Genomic DNA, 13770 nt, shown 5'->3' with positions numbered 1-13770 from the left:
CTTGGACTAGAGTTACAGACAGTTATGAGTAGCCATATAGGTGTAAGGAATTGAACCTGAGTCCTCTGCAAGAGCAGCCAGTGCTCTTAACTGCTGAACTACCTCTCCAGCCCCTCCTCCTGTTTTTTGCTATGAGATTCTTTTAGTGATTAAAATTCTTTTCTTAATGAGTTCACTCCTTAATACTTTTTATCCATTTTTTTGGCTCCCTCTGTCCTTTTGTTTTATTTGAGACAGAATCTCACTAGGTAGCCTAGGCTGGCCTCAGGCTCATGTTCCTCCTGTTTCTATCTCTGGAGTACTAGTGTTACAGGTATGCAGTTATTTGAGCTTTTGAGAGGTCTTCCTGTATAGAGAGATGGGACCTGGTCACACACTGGACTTTGGGGGTAAAGGAAGAATGGCCAATGAGTTCTAGTGCATGGCTTGCAGAATAAGCATGAGGTGGTACCATTCACAAAATCAAGCCACTCAGTGGAAGCAGGCAGGGGTGGAAAGGGCATGGAGAGTTAGGTAAAGCAGGACTCTGGCTTAGATATGCCGAATTCCAAGTTTCCTGGCACATCCATCTTAATCATCTCAGCAGGTGGCTGTGAGGGTACAGAGCTAAGCTGAAAAGACACAGATTAGAGATTTGGATGTCGTCTGCATGTGGATGATAAGGAAGTTACTCCTGTGAAGCCATGACCTGGAGACAGGAGCGCCGGTCAGAAACCAGTACCACCAACAGAGACAGACCGCAAGGAACGCTAACATCTAAAGATGGAGATGAGAAGGGTGAGTCAGCAAAAACGACTTGGGGGTCTCCAGAAAAGCCAGGAGGAATCCATGGGGTCAGAGAAGCCTAGAGAGAAGCAACTGCCAAAAGTGAGGGAAATGCTTCCACAAATGGAGCTTGTTCCCTGCCTTGGGCAGAGTGGAGAGCTGTTTCTCAGGGCTGGAGGAGGAAGCCATACCCGAGTGGGGCTGAGGAAGGTGTGGGCGGTGTGAAGTAGAGCGCACTGGGGGAGCCAAGTCTCTCAAGACACTTGGCTTGAGAGGATGAAGATACGGTGTGGGCAGCAAGTGGGCTTGAGGAAGGATTGTGTTGTTGGTTTGTTTTTCTGAAGCCAGGAGAAACGACTGGAGGGCCAACGGTAGGCTCTGGAACCCACGAGGAGCACTGATCTGTGGTGGCTCCTTGTTGCCTGGGCTAGAACAGAGGGAGGAGCAGAGGACGAGAGGCAGTGTGCCCGAGGGTTTGCTAGGGACAAGCTGGGACATTCTGCCTGAAGACAGCTATTTCTCCATGAAGTGGGAGGTGAGGTCCTCAGCTGAGATCACTGATGGAGGCGGAGGTTTGGGGAGGAGGGTGTGAAGTAGTCATCCATCGGAGAGTCAGGAGGGAGAACCAGGGGATGTGATAGGAATACCAGGCACTTTTGAAGAACAAGTTGGACTGGTGATGGGGAGCTTGTAGATGTGCCCATCTGCCTCTGTATGTGTGTGTACGTGTGTACGTGTGTACGTGTGTGTGTGTGTGTGTGTGTGTGTGTGTGTGTGTATGTGTACATGTGTGTGTATGTGGGAGCTTTGATCTCAGCCAAAAGACAGAGCAATTGATGCAGAACTGGGACTTTGGGGCAATAAAAAAAAAAAACCAAAAAACAAAACAGAGGGTCAAGACAGCTTAGAATATGGGCAGGAGGATCCTTAACATGAACCACTGAATCTATCTGGAATCAGAGGAAGGAAAGAAAAGGGTCCAATGGACCCAAGATCCCAAAGTTCAGGAATGGTGCTGTGGGGGTCCTTGGCTAAGCAAGTTGGGGGACCAAGAGGTGGTCATCGAGAGCAGGGTGATCCTCTGGGTGACTTGCAGGCTAAATCTAGAGCACGGTCTGATGGGGAGGAGCCACCAAAGGGCTGCTGGGCCTGAGGTAGGATGTGCTGTCCACAGAGTCATTGATCTTACCCGTGACAGACAGGTTTGGAAAGGGGAGGGTGAGTATGAAGGGAGGGTGATTATTTGGCGGGGGAGGATGTGGGGAAGGGTTATAGCAGTAGAGGAGATGGGGAGAGGGGAACTCTGGGTAGATGCCGAAGGCTTTACCTAGAAAGGCAAGTGGCTAACAAAGAGGGTGTCAGTGAGACTTAGAGAAACGGCCTCCCTGGGAACTAGACCGGGAAAACCAGGGAACTGGAGAGCAGGTAACAGGTGTAGCACAAGGCCAGAGTTAGGAGCTTTATGTCCAGTTCCCACAGCACTGAACACATGGCGTGACCTCAGGCAAGTCATTTTCCTTCCACGTGGCTTAACTTTCTCATACATAAAAATAGGTCTGGGGAACTGGCTGAGGTCTGACTGCCAGCCCAGGTTAGGTGCGTTCAGGTAGTAATCCCAGGAACCCCGAAGCCATTATCACCTGGATACGAGCTTCCGTGGGAACCTGAGTGGTGAGACCACCACTGGCGAGCCAGTCCCTGGGCCCCAGCGTCACTGCCAGTACGCCAGAGTGTCTCCAGTAGACACTCAGAGGTGACTGGAGGAGGGCTCGTAAAGACGCTTGCTTGCAGGCAGAAGCCAATCTGCTGGCAGAGGAAGCCAAGTGTTGTAGCTCCCTTCTCCTGTCTCCCGTGCTGCACCAGCCAAAGGAGCATGCGCTCTGTTGAGCAGGAGAGAACTAGTGTTGCCTGCTTCTGTCTTAGCTGGTGGCTGGGGTGGTCCTCAGTGATCCCTTAGTGCCTCAGAAGCTCTTGAAGGCAGAGGAGTGACCAGCCATCGGTTCCCTGACTCTAAGCCTTTCTCCTCCCCAATTTAGCTCTGAAAACACTCACCCTTCCTGCAGAGTTGGGCATTATCTCCTTGCACCCCTTAGAGCTTCCACAAGGCGGGCCTTTCTCTGGGGACCAGCCCCTTCTCAGAGAGCCACACAAGGACCACCTCCAGGGTGCCAGAATCCTGAGAGGTGCTATGTGCTCAGAGCATGCACAAGTGAACTCGTTTCGCCCTAACCACAACACACCAGGAAAAACCCAGTGTCTGCTGGGTGCTTGTACTCAGTACTAGATGTTCAATAAACATTTACTGAATAAATGAAGGCATTTCAAATATTTAAAGAAGAAAACCTCACCAAGGCCATTCTTCGTTATTGATTGCATTGCTCCTGTTTATTTGGGTAGATAATTAGAAGTCTGTTAAAAACATTCTCTAATAGTTATCAGGGCCAACCATGCACCAAGCATTTTACAAATGTGAGCTGATTTTATTTCACAATCCCATGAGCTGGGTATGTCAATCCCATTTCAGAGATAAACAAACTGAGGCTTAAAGAAAAGTTAAGAGCCTGTCTAAGGTCATAGAGGTGGTAAGTAAGCGGCGGCCATTGGATTCTAACCTAGGTTAGGAGCTACTTTTAAAGGTGAAGCTGTGTTCCCATGTTTTCTCCCATGGCTTCACAACACAGTGGCACCAAGAATGACAGGACTGAAGAAGACTGAGCTGTGTGAGAGAAGAAGGCAGTGAGTCTCCCCACAGCCTGTCCCCATGGCCTTGTCCTGGGGAGAAGGGTCAGGCTTCTGTTGGCCTGTTCTCTCCTCCTCTATCATCTCACATTTCATGAAGTACTGCACTCCTTAGTTCTCTGAAGGTTCCAGAGGCCTAGAAACAGCAAGGACCTAGGGCCTGTGGACACCGTCTTCGCTCTTGTCCCCATGGGACCTGGTGACTCCTGGCTCCAGATAGGACCCCTTGTCCCAGAGCCCAGGGGAGCAGGAAGAGAGTGCCGGAGGACAGGCGTGGTCTGACCTGCCAAGGCTGAACACAGTTACAAGCTAGCTCCCCGACACCTGCTCAAGCCGCCTGACAGGTGAGCAGCTGTGCTCCACATCTGTCTGTCCATCTGTCTCCTTTGCAGGCCTGTGGGGCCAGCTGATGCTCTTCAGAGGGGAGACCCTAGGCCTGAGGCAGCTCCCTTACTTGGACTATTACTCTGCAGGGACTGAAAAGGGTGGGGAAGGCAGGCTTGTGCCTCAGTCTCCATTCAACACTCTGAGCCCCTCCCCATGACCAAATCTCCCTCACTGCCTCCAGTCCCTCCTCCCAGCTTCCCAAGCTCTGCCTGCCAAGCTCTGCAAATTACCACACATGCCAATAAGTCATTAGAAACCAGAACGGCAAATGTGGGGTTGCCATGGAGACCGACACCAGGAACTGGCAGCCCTGGGGGCTGGCCAACGGCTCAGGTGTATTAGGGGGAGAGCTGGGAAGGCTGACTGCCTGACAGAGGCCGATAAGGTGCTACTGAGGCTCTACCTCCTTTCTTCCCATTCCCAAGGCCTGTGTGTTGCTCACCTGCAGCTTGCTAGAGAGATGAATCCTGCACAGGCTGGGATGGGGGCAGGTGCAGAGGAGGTGGCTGGGATAATGCCCAGGTGGCAGCCAGCCCCTGGGCAGGGAGCACTGTAGCCCTAAGCAGCCTGGGCTTGGTTACCTATGTTTTGGGGAAACTAAGGGTCCAGTGAGGGTGTAAAGGCAGGGCAGAACTCAAGCAGTACTGTTCTGAGTCTTACTTTACTTCTGCTAGTCACTAGCACAGCAGCACCCTCTGTAGATAAGTACACACACACACACACACACACACACACACACACACACACACACACGCATGCACATTGGTGACTGGAAGAGAGAATCCATGGACGCAGCCAGGATTTGACAAGATAAAAGCAAGCCCTGCGGTGGAGGCCCTACTTGTTCACCAACTCAGCGTGACCTCCAACCAAGTCCCTTCTCTCTGGGCCTTGACTTCACTGTCTGGAGGATGTGGAGGTGGTACTTTAAACCTAGTGTGTTTCAAAGTAGCTTTCAGGTCACAGGTTATGAAATGATTCCTCCAGGGTCACCAGGAGGTCAGCAGGAGGCTGTGTGGAGTTCTGGTCTACCTCACTGCATCGGCCTTATACTCATTTTCCTGTGGCTACAGTCACAAACACGAATGTAGTGTCTTCCTTGGGCTTATTTATTTATTATAGGCATAGAAGTTAGGCTGGAATGGGTCTCACTGGGTTAAAGCCAAGGTACCTACAGGTTCATTCCTTTCTGGAGGCTCCAGGGGCAATGTTTCATGCTTTTCCCTGCTTCCAGAAGCTGCCTTCATTCTTGGCCAAAGACTAGCAATTACTGGTCAAGTCTTTCTCGCGTGCATCTTTCCAGCACTGACTTGTGCCCCTTTTTCACAGGACCCTTGTGATTACTCTGGACTCACCAGGATAATTCAGGACATCTGAAGGTCAGTTGGCACCCTTCATTCTGTTTATAACTTTACGGTCTCTTTTCTTTTTTAAATACATTTATTTATTTATTTTCCATCGGGGCCACAGTCTCCCCTCCCGCCTCTCCTACCAGTCCCTCTCTCCCACCTCCTCTGTTCTCACACCCCAGTTACTGTTCCTTTTCTATGTAACAGCGTATTCACAGGTTCTGGGGACTAATGCAATACAAAAGAGCTCTCACTCTGCCCACCACACACTGCAGTTTTGTTTTGAAACAAAGCAAGACATCAAATTCTGAAAGCACTGGAAAGTGCAAGGCCAGATGACTTCCAGTTATAAAGTAACTCAGACCTGGGTTCCTCTTCTCATCTCTTGGGGTATCCTTCTGAGGAGACCCAGGAACCCAGGAATCTGCATGTCCAGTGGGAATGTTAACAGGCTGTTTTGGACCGTACAGAGATGAGTCTAGCTCCATCCAAGAAGTGGACACATGGAGGAACGAATGAGGACCACATTCTAAAGAACCTCCTTGCCTATACCTCACATGCACCCCAACATTCAGATTACTCTGCTGTGTCTGTTCTTGGTGGATTTTACTGATAAGGTCAGATGGAGCTATGTGTGTATGTCAGGTGCAGGAGGCACACTGATTTAGCTTTGATGAAGCTTTGATACCAGCTTCTCTTCCACACACCTTGACCTTCAAAAACCACACCCAAGTTCAGAAAGTTCAGTCTTGGAACCTTCCTGTGAGCACCTTGCCAGTCCTAGGGGTCATTTCTAGCATCAGCAGGTGAAAGTCTCCTCCTTGCCCTTGGCATGAGATGATGCCCCCTCTCTCCTTCCACCTGACCTCTGTCCTCATCTCCATATATACGGTCTGCCAAGGGCCTGAGCTGAGACCCAGTGAGACTGAGTAACATTCCTCAGAGAATAGTGAGAAGCAATCATGGCCTGGTGTCTTTAGATTTTATTCAAATGGATCACCCTTTTCTCAGCTCTGTTTCTTGATATAAACCAGCAGCTCGTTCCCATTCCTGCTTCTCATGTTCCAGGGGACTCTGGAAAGGCAATGTGTTGCAGGAGGGGGGGGGTGGGGAGCTGTTCTCTGGAGGAACGGCCCTGGGGAAAAGGAGGGGGAGAGGAACTAACATTTATTGAGATCCTACTTTGTAGTAGGCACTTTACACAGATTAGATCACTTAATGCGGTGGCTGAGCAGCACAGCTCTGGAGTCACAGTGATGTGGGGCTGCATTCTGGCCCTGTCACTTGCCGACTGCGTGTGGCCTCGGGCAAGTGACTTAAAGCGTCTCAGCTTTAGTTTCCTCAGCTGCAAAATGGGAGAAAATAATGTCTACTTCCCAGCGTTCTGTGGATTAAATGAGATAAATGCGGTAAAGCCCTGGGCGCCTTGTAAGCATGCACAAGTGTTAGCTATTATTATTAACCACCTTGGGAAGTAGATGTTATTAACCCAGACTTAACACAAGGCCATGTTGAGGCCCAGAGAGGTTAAGTTAAAACGCCCAAGGGTAAGTAGCTAGAAACTGGGGCTCTCACCCATCTCCAGCTGACTCCACTCACTCAAGATTGGGAGCCATAAGGACGACAGCCTTAGACTCAGCCCTGAAGCTTCAAGGAGCAGGACTTGGGGTACAGAATGAACCTTCCTTTCTTAGCTCTTGAGGGCCCAGAGCAGGTTGTTGAGTGAACAGTGGTAATTTTATCCATGTGATCCCTGGCTTCTCCTCTTTGGCTGAGGCCCAAGGTGGGGGGTGGTGTAGTTTTGCTTATGTTTCGAGTAGGTGAGGGTACCTCATTGGATTTTCTTCCTCCACCAGGCCCCCTCACCCTCTGCTGCAGAGGTGAGCTACCTCCTGCTCCAGCAAAGACGCCCAGCTCTTGGGGAAAGCAGTGTTAACAGGACTATTGGGAGGTAACCTGCCAGATGGAGGACCTGGGGGGCTAAGATTCAAGGGGACAGTCTGGCTGCTGATTAGATAGAAAAGCAGAGCCCAGGGGCATATCAGAGCAATGGGCCACAGATACCAGGTGGGTCAAGGGCGTTTGTGGGAGGTTCAGAGGGATTCTGCAAACAGAACAGAAAGCAGCTGGACCTGGGAAAGAGGCAAAAACCCTGGAGGACAGACTTCACTCCTTTTCCCAGGAGGGGTTAAAGAGGACTCGAGAAGCACAGGCCGCAGAGAAGTGACTGTTCCAGGGACATCCCCCACATGTCCCTTACTTCCCTGCCATGGCGCAGAGCTTGCTGAGTCCCTCCCACCCCTAATGTGACCCCCGACCCTCCCCTCTTGCTTGATCACCCTTCTCAACCCTCCACATATAGATTCTTGGACCCTCCCCTCTGCAGAGTGGAACCCCACTTTGTTCTCCAGGCCCCAATCTGCTGCACCTCCCGAGGAAGCGTTCCCTGTGTACTCCCACACAGAGCGCACAGTTCTGATAACATTTATAGTCTAAATCACACAGTTTAGCACTTGGTTTTAAATACTGTCTGGTATTATTCCCTCATTATTTCAGAGTACGAGTTTTGCCTCCCCAGCTCATCTGAGCATCCCTCTCCCTACCATCAGAAACCAGGTCTTATACTTTATGTTCTTCCCAAACCCACATCCATACCCACCCCACCCCGATCAAGTTCCACAAACAAGTGGGCACCCACTGATTGACCAAAATAGTGGCAATGGCAAGAGGATGCTGGAATGGATGACCCCAGATTCCAGGTTTCAAGAATCCAAATTCTGAAATGTCTCCATCGCACTCAGAAGAAGCCCAGTCCTCAGTCAGAACCCTAACTCTAGTCTGGCCTCCTGGTTATTTCCCCAGCCTCGGCCTTTGCCTCTCTCACATCCGCTACACTCCCACTCGCCCCTCCTTAGCTCCTCTCCAGCATCCCTGGCCGCATCCTGCCTCCCAGCCTGTGCACCAGCCATTTCTTCTGCGCAATGCTCATTTCACCTCTGCTAGCTGCGGTGGCCACCCTGAACAAACCTCAGCCCCCAGCCCTCAGCCCTCCCATCATTCATCTTCTATTTCTTTTCCTTGCTGTGTTTTTCTCAGGAGCACTTAACACTAATATGCCATTTGCTTTCTAAGTTTACTTTGCTGTATCCCCAGACAGCAAAATAAAAGCTCCTTAAGGGCAGAGCTCTGTTATTCCCTGCCGCCTGTACCTCCGGGCAGGCAGGGAGGCTCCATAAACACTGGCTAATGAAGAGGCGCACCACCCACCCTGCATACAATGGCAGAGCATGGCCATGCAGAGATGGGCTGTGGGTGGAGCCATTCCACAGATCGCCTGGGTGGCGGAGTCCAGCCTACCTCCTTGGTCAGGTCCAAGTATCAACCTCCTTCCTTCCCCTTTCTCCAATATTTATAGCTGCTGCACCTTCAGGACACCCCGACCTTTGCCTTCCCAAGCTAGAAGTGCTCTCCCCTGGCTCTGCATGCTCAGGTGCGGTGTTTTATGGACCTAACTCTTTCCTGCTGTCATCCCCTCCGCTTCCTTCTTTCGGGAAGGATCGGATAAGACAGACCCACTTCTCCTGGGGGACCCAAGCTGGCTGCTTCACAATCATCGCCTCTTCTACCACATGTTTTCTCTGAAGGAGCTGCCTCAAGAGATGCTTGTAAACAGAACCGGCTGCACTGCCTCCTCCCAGGACACATGAACCTGCCATGTTAACAGCAGCCCGCCGACGGTCCTAAATAGCCTGCCTGTCTCCTTTCACCTTCTCTGGGTGTATCCCATTCTCCCCTCCCCCAGGGAGCCATGCTTTGGTTGGGCCCTTTCCTGCGTCCATGGGCACTGAGTCATGGGCACTGAAGGCCCTGGAGGCTCTGGCCGAGGCAGAAAGAAACAGTGTCAGACCGGCTCATTGGCAGAGTGCTTGTTTCGCATGTAAAAGATCCTAGGTTTGATCCCTAGCACAGCCAAAAAAAAACCGCAAACAACAAAATTAGGTTCATGGTATCGGATATCACGACCTGTTGGAGCAGGAAGAAGGGGTCAGGGAGATTCTGGAGTTTCCTAAAGAGGGAAAGGAATCACTGGCTTGGACAAGGCAGGCTTGGGGAACTTGTTCCACTAGGAAGAAGTTAGCTGGGAGAGTGGGCAACATGACTCCAGGGTACCCCTGGGGCAATAACTGCTGGATCCTGAGGGTGCTGGAACCCTGAAGTCAGAGAAGGGCTACATCCCTCCCTCATTTTGTCTCCTGGAGCAAGTCTGAGCCCCAGTTTTTCCCTGTTTAAATTAGGGGTAAGAGTAGCACCCGGGTGGTAGGGGGGTTGGGGGTCTAGTCGAACAACACAACTTCGCACCATCCTGGCCCACGAGTGCTTGGTAAATGCTGGGTCCTCTAATGTGTGTCATTACAAGTAGAGAGGTGGAAGCTGAGAAACCATTTTTGCCCCAGGAACTCTGTGCCTGCTCTTCATGTTGGAACTTGCTTCAAGTCCATCAAACGCTGAACAGCAGGGAAGATGTGGGTGGGAGAAACACACAGAGACAAACTGAATTCTAAAGCAGACCCTGGTTAAACTCACCTCCTATAGCACCTTTCCAAGGCCAAGGCATCTCCCAAGTCCCCAGGAAGCACCAGAAGCCAGAGTTCAAGGCCTTGGCTACAGCAGAATGTGGGCACGGATGACTTAGAACTGTGGGGAGGGCCAAGGTCACACAAACAAACCCAGCAGGTCTGCACTAGACCCCCTGCTTGGCAGCCCACTCTTTTAGACCAAGGGGTGTGGGGCTGTTCTGGGCAGCTAGCCAGTCCTGCCAGAAGTCCAGCTCCGAGCACCAGGAACAGAAAGGCTGAAGAGGGACACTAAGCGGTGTTAGTGATGTTCATGAAGGACACCTCATGCACACCCCAGTGCCTTTTCATATACAATTCCTGTGCCCCAGACACCCTCAGCACCACTGTCCCAAGGCTCCCCACTAGCTAGCTGGCCCCTTTACAGGCCTTGTCCCCAATTTAGCAAGTCTTTTTCTAGTCTGCAGAGGTGAGCAGCCTCCTGTATCCAACCGTGAACCATAGCACTGCCTTCTTGATAATAGTAACACGTATGTGGCACTTCCTATATTCCAGACACTGCTCTGGGCTCCTGGGCCTGTGTCCCCTCCTCTTATGAAGTAGGTACCATGATCAAACCAGTTGTAGATGAGGAACCTGAGGCACAGAGAGGTCATATGACTTAACCAGAGTCTCCCAGCAACAAGTGGTACAGCCTGGGTAGAACTTGGGTGGGTGGCTCCACCCACTCTATACCCTTAACGTGAGCCCCCCCCCCCCCCCCATGGCAGAGACAATAGCTGATTCATCTCTGTTTCTGCACAGAGTAGGTGCTTTGGGGAAGATGAGTTGACTGAAAAAGTTGAGCCTGAACGAGACAAATGCCACATAATTTCAGCCTGTGCACTATAGCCTAGAGAAATCTACACCGCTCAGGTAGTCTAGGACAAAGGCACCTCTCTGGCTTGGCCTCTCTTAGAGGCCAGTCACACACATTCCCGCAGCAGGACCTCTCTTGCTGTGGCTATTTTTCCATGCCCTGCTGTTTGTTTTGAAGCTGTCCTCTGTCATTGTCTTCTTCCTGTTTGTGCCCCCATTGCCTGTCCCATTTCCAGCCTTGACCGCTGACCTTGTCCTGGCCCACAGTCCTCGCACCGCACCCAAGCTACCTACCCCTGTTCTCCGTCTCCGTCCTCGTGACAGGGAAGGCTTACCTGAGGAGGCCGAGAACAGGAGCCATCCTGACTCACTAGGCTGGCCCTGGCTGGAGGGCCAACGCTGACCTCACACGAACATGGCAATGTCCTCCTCACTCTTAACCCTCGATGGAGGTGGAGGCCTACGGAAAGCGGCTGCTGGCCACAGCTCGTCACACTTGTGGGTTTGAAGGAGTCTCTGCCCTCCCCATGTCCTCTGCAGTACCCTCGCTCCTATAGCAAGCATTCCTGGATCATGTGAGAAGGTTTTTTTCTTTTTTTCATGCTACTATTCAGCAAATACAGTCTGCACTCTAAGTAGAGAGACGAGGCTCACTCCTGAAAAGCTAGAGCAAATGTGAGCTTCATCGCAACTTTAGAAATTAGCAGATGTCATAAACGTCCTAAGTGCCACCTGAACTGCAGTGGTGGTTTAAAAAAAAAAACAACCGAGGGCAGGGCTCCATCCTCTCCAGGCCCCAGACTCCCCAGCTAGAGAGCATGGACTATGATGCAGCCCGTTAGGAGGACCGAATACAATGGTGTCTGTAACGGTCCTCGCAAAGCCTGGTGCAGAGTAGGGCTTCCTAAACGATCACTGCGTCCCTCCTGGTACACACCACTGCCTTCTGCACAGCCCTGGCCTCCAAGAGAGATGATGCTGGTGTGTAAACTGCTCCATCCTCTCAGGTTAGAAATGACTTCAGCGACACATCATATATGGGAAGCAATGGGCCTGGGATATCAAGGGCCACTCTGTGAGTGTGTTGTTAATTTGCTAGGATTATTTATACTCCTCCTCTCCCTCCACCAAACCTTTTGAAAGAAACGGGTGGGCGTGGAACTAACCAACTATCAAGTTCAAGTTCAGCTCTGCCTGCGACATGACGGTTTGCCCATTACTTGTATCCTCCACTCTTAGAATTGTGTCAGGCGGGGCTGGAGAGATGGCTCAGAGGTTAAGAGCACTGGCTGCTCTTCCAGAGGTCCTGAGTTCAATTCCCAGCAACCACATGGTGGCTCACAACCATCTGTAATGAGATCTGGTGCCCTCTTCTGGCCTGCAGACATACATGCAGGCAGAACAATGTATACATAATAAATAAATAAAATCTTTAAAAAAAAAAAAAAAAAAAAAAAAAAGAATTGTGTCAGGCACATAGTAGGTGTTCAGTAAGTAGTTGTTGGATGAATAAGTTTTTAAAGAGCAATGAGTTTTCTCCCTTTCCTTCGAATAAAAAACATGGGAGCAGAGAGTAGGAGGGGCAAGTGAGTGAATGGCAGGTCACAGGAGACGCCAGGGCAAGGAAATTCAGGTGCCAGACCTGCCAGCCTGGGACTCGCTGCAAAGGGGATTCATCGGGGGCTACTGTGTGTATGCTCCCACTATCAAGATGTGAGGGAGCCATTGTGTGCCCAGCTTGTGGTTTAAGCTGCATTTTACAGAAAGGCAAAGGAAGGGAGGGAGGTAAACTTGGAGAGGAAGAGGAGGAGGGGAAGAGTGAGAGATGAGCAGCGTAATGTGAGGGCAGAGGGAGAGGTGCTTGAGGAAGAGAGGGGAATGAAGGAGGGATGGGAGGAAAGGGGAGGCACAGGCAGAGAGCAAGTGACCTGCGGGCCTAGCTTGAGGCTTAGATCTCCTAGTGCCTGCTGAGTTCCTCAGGGTAGGCTCTGTCAGAAGTGGGTTTGGGGAGGCTTCTAGGTCCTGGACCCTGGGAGTGTCAAAATCCCTGAAACGCCAGCGAGTCTTCATGGCACCCTTTCCAAATAACGTTCTACCCCAGACCCCAGGCACCCCTAGACAGGCATCTGAGGCAGCACAGGGAAGGAAGAAGGCCTGAGAGGCACAGACCCCTAACTGTGTTCCTTTTCTTCCCTTCTTCCCAACATCTCCTGGTCAGGAAAGTGGGTCAAGTCACCCACATGTGACTTTTTCTGGTAAGTAGAAGACCCATTGGCTTGGAGGAGGGGGGGCTTGTGCGTCCTTGACTCAGCCCGGCCCATCTGTGCTCTTTTGGAGGACTGTTCAGTGGGCCACTGACAGGAGGTTGCTGGCCTTCTCCCTCAGAAAGGGAGCACTGGCCAGAGAGATGTCGAGACAGGGGGCATGGAGCCAGCCATCTTTCTGGATAAGTAAAGACGCCTAGGTCTTTGCTTTTGGTCCCCTCGACAACGGTAAAGAAGCTGGCAAGGGGCCACTCCTGCTGTCCTGACCTGGCATCTCTCTCCACTGCCCTCCCCCTCCTGGGGTCTTCAAGCAGAGGGCCTGCCAGTCCATCTCTGGCAACCAGCGGCAACCAGCGCTGTGCCCAGCCCACCCCCTCCAAGCCCTGCCCGTCGCCCAATTAGAAGCTGCGTTGGCTTCAACAGATGGGAGCTGCGGCAGCCCGAGGAACAGAGCACAAAGCCCAGCTGACATTTTTCTTCCTGTTCATTTGGTGGTGGGGGGAGGAAGGGCAGGGGCAGCCGGGAGCATTGTAACACCCCACTAGGGCCCACCCCCGGGGGTCCAGTTCACCCCACCTCTTCAGCGTCTCCGCTCAGCTGCCTCACCCCGCCGCTGGCGGCTCTTGGCTGGCTGGGCAGCCTGCGCCCGCACAGCCCTGTCGTGCCAGCAGGACAGACGGCCCACCTGTGGCTGGCCAGCCCAGCCTGCCGTGATGCGGTGGCCTCGGAGCTGCTTCAAACGGCACAGCGCCCGGGCCAAGCCGGGCCGGCCCCTCCCCCACTCAAATGTCCCATCCTGGACTGCAGTCAGACCCCAGTCTCCCACCCGGGAGG

The 13770-nt window shown here is 52.0% G+C and overlaps 1 protein-coding gene across 1 annotated transcript in view; it reads right to left on the bottom strand.

Moving 5' to 3' along the window:
• Lrrn2 (leucine rich repeat neuronal 2) overlaps positions 1-13770 on the bottom strand; it is a 60663-nt gene that overhangs the window by 46057 nt on the left and 836 nt on the right. The window lies entirely within an intron of this gene.

Source organism: Peromyscus californicus, unplaced genomic scaffold (assembly GCF_007827085.1).
Source record: "Peromyscus californicus insignis strain IS unplaced genomic scaffold, ASM782708v3 Scaffold_14__1_contigs__length_90479793_seg_2, whole genome shotgun sequence".
In the NCBI taxonomy this organism is placed as follows: domain Eukaryota; kingdom Metazoa; phylum Chordata; class Mammalia; order Rodentia; family Cricetidae; genus Peromyscus; species Peromyscus californicus.
This window is presented reverse-complemented; position numbering and strand designations above follow the sequence as displayed.